Source organism: Pteropus vampyrus, unplaced genomic scaffold, assembly GCF_000151845.1.
Source record: "Pteropus vampyrus isolate Shadow unplaced genomic scaffold, Pvam_2.0 Scaffold52, whole genome shotgun sequence".
Classification (NCBI taxonomy): Eukaryota; Metazoa; Chordata; class Mammalia; order Chiroptera; family Pteropodidae; genus Pteropus; species Pteropus vampyrus.
The window spans coordinates 3,024,783-3,030,502 of record NW_011888833.1 but is presented as its reverse complement, the minus strand read 5'-3'; positions in this window follow the sequence as shown (position 1 = coordinate 3,030,502).

The following is a 5,720-nucleotide window of genomic DNA, read 5'->3' as shown; positions in this document are numbered from 1 at the left end:
TAAAATAAAAAATAGACACCCAGCCTGGGGTGCTTTGAGATGGTGACCCTTGCAGACGAATACAGCCGAGTATGAGCAGATGAACAGATCCTGACAGGAGGCCAAGCTCCTCCACGAGGCCTGAAATCGGTCTAGAAGGAGCATTCCTGTTCCACGAGATTCGCGTACATGCTTGAAAAGTGTCCTAGGTCAGCGGTCCCCAACCATTTTGGCACCAGGGACTGGTGCTCCTACGAGAATCTGATGCCTGAGGATCCGAGGCGGAGCTGAGGCGGTGATGCTGGTGCTGGGGAGCGGCTGTGAATACAGGTGAAGCTTCGCTCTCTGGCCCGCCGCTCACCTCCCGCTGTGCGGCCCTGTTCCTAACAGGACGTGGCCCCTGGGGTTGAGGACCCCTGTTCTAGGCGCTATCGATGCCCGGGGCATGCCCCCGCCCCCCTCAGGGCACACCAGGCGGCTTCCTGCGATGAGCACCTGCATCTCTTGCCTGAGGACTTGAGTCTAGAACCTTCTTTGCCACCTGCACTGCAGGTTGGGAGTGCCAGAAAGCTTAGGCCCTTGGAGCAGCTGTCTGCCAATGAGTCGTGGGCACTGGTGTGCAAACGCTCAGGCTTCCTCTTGCCTCTCTGGGTCAAGCTAACGGGACTGCAGACCAAGTGGCATAATCCTCTCAGCTGGAGAAGCCCCCCGCCTGCTTGGTGTGTGAGCTGCAGGGGACACCCCTCAGCGACAGGTGTGCCCAGCCGTCAGCCTCACACCCTGTGATCGTTTGGAGGTTTCTGACTCAGGTCCTCCAGCTTTCTTCCTTGTGGATGACCAAGTCCCAGGTGTAGGTTTCACTCCGCCTCTCAGCAGACGCAGGAATATCTTAGTCACCTCTGGCCACCTTAACAAAACGCCACGGACCAGGTGGCTCAAACAATAGAAATGTCTTTTTCTCGCAGTTCTGGAGGTTTAGGATCCAGATTCTGGCAGCGCCAATCCCGGGAGGTCGGGACCCGCCCACCCTTATGGCCTCATTTCCCCCTTAATTACTTCTGTAAAGGCCCCGCCTCCAAATAGAGCCACGTGGGGGTTTGGTCCTCAAAACACGAACTGTGAGGGGACACGGGCACGCAGCTCGTGACGAGCCGCTCGCTTGAAAACACCTGCTCATTGCTTATTTTCTCGTTCCCGTCGCCCGTCTCCGCCCCTCCCAGGGTGTCTTGGGATCACATCCAAAATAAATGACTTACGCTGAATCTTTGTCTCAGGGTCAGCGTGTCCTGGGGGAGCCCAGACCAGGACCAGAAAAGCCGAAATCTGTCTTGTTCTAGCAGCAAGATAAAGGCTCCAAGAAGCCTTTCATCAAGGAACATTTCAGAGTCTGACCCAGCCCGTCACAAACTGTCTTAACCAGGGAACCTGGTCGTAGCCCCCTTGGAATGTTCTTGAACATTTCCCAGAGATTATTTGCAAGTGCCGCTCTAGGGTCGGTGGAAGTCAGAAGGGCAGGTGGTCTGTTTATGTGATGGTGGCTGCTGAGTGAGCAGGGTTTGGTCCAGGCGGATCTGCTGATGTCTGGAGAGGGCGGAGGTTGGAGTCTGCACTGGGCAATACCGACCGTCAGCGTTTACAATTCACCCAGAGGCACTGGGCTAGAGGCTATGGATACAAGGCCCACAAGGACATGACCCCCGGGCTCTTGGGGCTCACAGGGCAGTGAGAGAGAAAGAGTAGGGAGCAGCCATTACAGTGCGGTCACCGGAGCTGGGACCAGCATCATCCTAGCTCCGCACCTGGCTCCTGGGGACGGACGCTCCTTTCCCTTCCCGGGGAAAGGAGAAGGGGACACGCACCAGCTTTGGGCTGGGCCCCCAGATGCTTCAGAGATGCTTCAGCTCTGGTCGTCGATCGCGGGACCGTGTTTTATTCATTCGCTCCCAGATTTCGTAGAATTTCAATCGACGATTTCTATGGCCACCGAAACGCTTCTTCATTTCCCCTGAGACGAATCAGATTAAATGATGTTGAAATAATATCCAGTTCAACATCGAATGGCACGTATTCAGAGTCCAACTATTTTCAAGTGTTATTTATGGGCTAATAGTCTTCCTGTTAAAATTAAATAGCATGAAATTTGAATTAGCTCAATTGAATTCGTTTCTTTCTCTAATGTCTTTATCTACGAGTCTGGGCAAAGGCCATCTTGGTTTTGTTCAAAAAGATGCATTCGGCTTCACGGTCCTGGCTTGGACTTTGAAAGTCACCCCTGGGCCTGGAGAAAGTAAACACATGATGTCTGCTGCCCTTGGTCTACTTAGCTGGGAAACAGGGATTAAAAATGGTACCAGTTTCCTAGGGCTTGTGTTTTGAGATGGAATTAAGTAATGCATGCGAAGCGCGAGGAACAGGGCCTGGCACACAGTAGGTGCTCACGCAGCGCTCGGAAGTAAGATGCTATCGTCAGCACTGAGACTCTCCTTCTGTTCTATCGAGCCCTAGAGGAGCCGACTGGGAGCCCAGAGGCCCGGATTCAGGTCCCAGCTTTGGCCCTAACTGGAGGGTGAGCTAAGTCTCCTCCTTTTCTCTGAGTCTTCATTTTCCCGGCCACAAAGGCAGCCACAGTTTTCCAGGTTGGAAGAAGCTCCGTGTGTGGCTGGCAGATGGTCACCGTGGCTGGGCTGCCTGCTGTAGCGTGAGCCAGGCTGTGGACCTTGAATTTCTGAAGCTCGTTTAGGTCCCCGAGATATAAGGAAAATGAGTGAGCAGGTTGTTCTATCGGACAGTCGCTTGGGGGTGTCAAAGGCAAGGTGTGTGCCGTCTTCCTGTGCTTCAGCCCAGCCCCTGGGCTGTCCACCCTGTGCTAACGGGAGGCTCCCCTGTCCAGGGGGGGGCTTTAAGGGGTCGGAGGCCCCACTGGATGAGTAGAACATTCTCACCTGCCTTACGACGCTCATGAGGTTCCAGACTCTTTAACGACACCAGTCTCAAGGATTTGCAAATCTAAGAGTCGTCAAGGAACCATGGAGGCCACCACCTCGACCTCTCTAAGTCACAGACTCGTGACAAGAGGGTGGGGAAAGGACCCCCTGTCTGCCTCCTCTTCACAGCCCACACCTTGGCCTTGATCATGCATAATCGAGGACAGAGTCCTCATTTCCTTTGATGCAAATCCAGTGGGACCTGGGGTACTGGGAGTTTTAAAGTAACCTCAGTCATCCAGATTTACCACCATTCCAGAATTCTCTTAAGCAGGAAGTGTTTTTTTTGTTTGTTTCTTCACTGAATTTTTACAAGAATGAGGCAAATGACAAAGATAGTATGACCCTGAATTTTCAAAACAACAAATAAATCCCAGCGCATGTGAAAGGAGTATCATTCTTCAGCCTGTCCTCTGTTAACATTCACAAGTCTGGGGCGGGCGCACTGATTTTCAAACCGCCCTTGAGATTCATTAGCGGAACAGGAAATCGGTGTGCAAAGTTTTTTTAGAAAATAAAACAGAAAAAAAGAATAATAGAAGAATGCATCACAAAAGAGTATTTTTCATAAAACGTTTGTTTCAAGTCTCTATAAACATGTATGGACTCTCTAAGTAGTAACCAGCTCGGCTGTGGGGTGCGGTCAGAATAACGTGACAAACGCTGACATGGTCCCTCCATTCAGATGAGGACACGCAGGTCCCCGTGGATTAATCGCCCTGCTCCCGATCACAGTGTGAGGAAGAGGCAGGACTTGTCCTAAGCTCACTGACCCAAACCGTTTTCTTCCGCATGCCCGGCTGTCTCCATCTCCCCAGCGTGGGGTGGGACTGTCACCTCGGGTCCCCGTGAGGGTCTATCACCACTAAAAACCTGTTTTTGTTTAGAAAACAGTGTTTATTATTTCAGGGAACAGACTACCCCATTTTAGAAAGATCAACTGGGAAGTTTAAAAAGGTTTTCCAGTGGCTACTTCATCAATTAGAACAGACGGCATTCGTTAGGATGACCTCATCTCCGTCTCTGACGGTTCTGGCTGACTGTACGTTTTCATGGTCTCCTGTCTCGTCTGTATGTTTAGCATCATGTCGAGCACACGTGTCACTTGAATCTGGTTTAGATTTGCCTGGACGGAGGGAAAATTATTATTTCTCCAAAGTTCTGGGAGGGGTCCCAGGGAACCCTTTAAAAAATCCAGTTTAGGGAATTTTCTTGAGCTCTGGTGCCTATTGGCTTAGTCTGGACATTATTGAAATGTTGGACGGGGCAGCCCGCCCACGCTTGGTCAGCCAGTTCTGATGTGTTTTGATCCTAGGCATCAAACAGACTTGGGTTCACCTTCCGGCTCTAACGCAAACTAACCAGTAGTCTCAGAAAGTTCTGGAACCCCATTTAAGCCCTAGAGTTTCCATCACACATTCGACAAACGTTTCTTGAGAGCCTCCTGTGTGCCAGGCACTGTGCTAAGGGCAAGGCTACCGCCAGGCGGCGCCTCATCTCACGGAACTTAAAATCCACTGGGGAAAACGCCATCAAAGGTAATTAAATAGTCATTTAATTATAATTGTAGTGAGTCATCAAAGGAATTTTATAGGGTTCATCGAAAAAGAAATGTTAACCATCGTAGAGTTATTCATTCGATAAAATACCATAGAACTGATTGATGAAGGACTATTTTAGGGCACTGTCATAGGAGGAGAATCTTACCTGATTAACATCGGGAAGACCAGGAAAGCCGCTTTGAGGAAGTGATTTTGGAGGTGATACCTGAAGAAGGTGCAGGTGAAGGGGGTGGTAGGGCAGGACACTCCCGCACGTGCAAAGGGCCTGGGGTGAGTGACAGGGTGTTTGGTGCGAGAAGAGAAGGGAGAAAGGGCCCCGGCCAGAGCCGGAGGAAGGAGACGGGGTGACACGGGGTGCCTGAGGGATCTGGGGAATAGGAAAATAATACCCGCCCTGCAGGGCTGCTGCGAAAATGACACAAGTTAAAGTATCTAATGTAGACGAAGTGCTTAGAATACCAAAAAAAAAAAAAAAAAAAGCTATTTTTAGAGGAGTATTTAATAATTTATAAACTGTAGTCGGAAGCCCTTGGAACAGACCAAGATTTCTGTGGCCAGTGTTTCTCCCCATGAGAATCTCAGAAGATGGCATAGCGTCATCCACCTAGTTTCTCTGGCCCTGCATCTAGAAAGCATCCCCGACTCCTTGCTTGTCCTCACATCTCACGATGAATCATCCGCGGATCCTGCGGCTCTGCCTCCGACAAGCATCTTCAACCTCTGCATCTCATTATCTCACCGACTGCCGCCCTGGGAAGCCGTCTAAAGGGGGGATTTGCATGCAGGAGGGGCTCAGCTACGCGTTGGGGACCAGCGGTCCCTCCAGCTGGAAGGATGGATGTTTGTCCCCAAAGGGAATCTGTCTACCTCTTCTAGAAGGCGAGCTCCCAGGAGGGCTGCCAAGTTGTCTTGTTCACCGATGCATCCCCAGGGACTAGAACAGGAGGTGCCTGATACACAATTTGTTCACCGGAAGCCAATTTTTAGATTATAATTCAATCAATTATTTTGAGACGTCAGGCAGGATAGGAATGGGGATATGAGCTTCTCACAGAATTATCGGTGGGATTATTTTTAAGGGAAGGAGCACAAGAGAGGACAGAAAATAGATTTCTCTTCAAAGCGCATTTCTCTTCAAATGCGCTTTGAAGAGAAATCAAAGAGATTTTGTTTCTCTTGCAGATATCGTCCGAAA